This window comes from Propithecus coquereli, unplaced genomic scaffold (genome assembly GCF_000956105.1).
Source record: "Propithecus coquereli isolate 6110/MARCELLA unplaced genomic scaffold, Pcoq_1.0 Scaffold285, whole genome shotgun sequence".
NCBI classification, from domain to species: Eukaryota; Metazoa; Chordata; class Mammalia; order Primates; family Indriidae; genus Propithecus; species Propithecus coquereli.
In genome coordinates, this window is record NW_012148452.1 from 2,611,380 (window position 1) to 2,612,465 (window position 1,086).

Here is a 1,086-nt window from a genome sequence, read left to right on the forward strand (position 1 = left end):
CTCTTGCTCAGGCTGGTTTCGAACTCCTGAGCTCAAACAATCCGCCCGCCTCGGCCTCCCAGAGAGCTAGGATTACAGGCGTGAGCCACTGCGCCCGGCCCCAAAAGTGCTTATTTGGACTGTGAAGTCAGTGCATTTATATATTAGAAGTGACCATACCATCCAGGGGCCTACAAGAGTGAGACTCTGGCTTTGGGCGAGATGAGAGGTGATTGTCCTGATGGGAAAGACATTCTGTCCTGAAGATGGATGCTTCAGTATCAACCACTGAACTCTAAATTTATGGAAGTGCCGATGTATATTATATATATCTTACATATATCTAAAAATATGTATTAACATGTTATATGATTGATGTTAAGATGTTCTTTTTTCACATATCTCTAAAATGAGAATTCATCTTGCAATCCATGTTTTACTATTAATTTGCAGGGTTTTTTCTTTTCTTAATTTTTAATTATTATGGGTACATAACAGTTGTATATCTTTATAGGGTACACAGGATGTTTTGATAACAGGCATACAATGTGAATTAATCAAATCAGGGTAATTGGGGTATCCATCACCTCAGGAATTTCACATTTCTTTGTGTTAGGAACATTCCAATTCCACTTTTTTCAGTAATTTTAAAGTACACCCTAACTTATTGAATGTAGTCATTTTGTGTGCTATCAAATATTGTTCATTCTATCTAACTATCTAACTATATTCCTGCACGCATTAACCATCCCCACTTTATCCCTCCTCCCTGCTACCTTTTCCAGCCTGTGGTAACCATCATTCTACTCTTGGTCTCCATGAAATCAATTGTTTTTAATATTTACCTCCCACATATAAGTGAAAACATGGGAGATTTGTCTTTCTGTGCTTAGCTTATTTCACTTAACATAATGTTCTCCAGTTCCATCAGCATTGTTGCAAATGGCAGAATTTCATTCTTTTCTGTGGCTATATAGTATTCCACTGTGTATATTTACCACAATTTCTTTATCCATTGATCTGCTGATGGACACTTAGGTTGGTTCCATATCTTGGCTATTGTGAATAGTGCTGCAATAAAGATGAGAGTGCAGATATCTTTTTGAT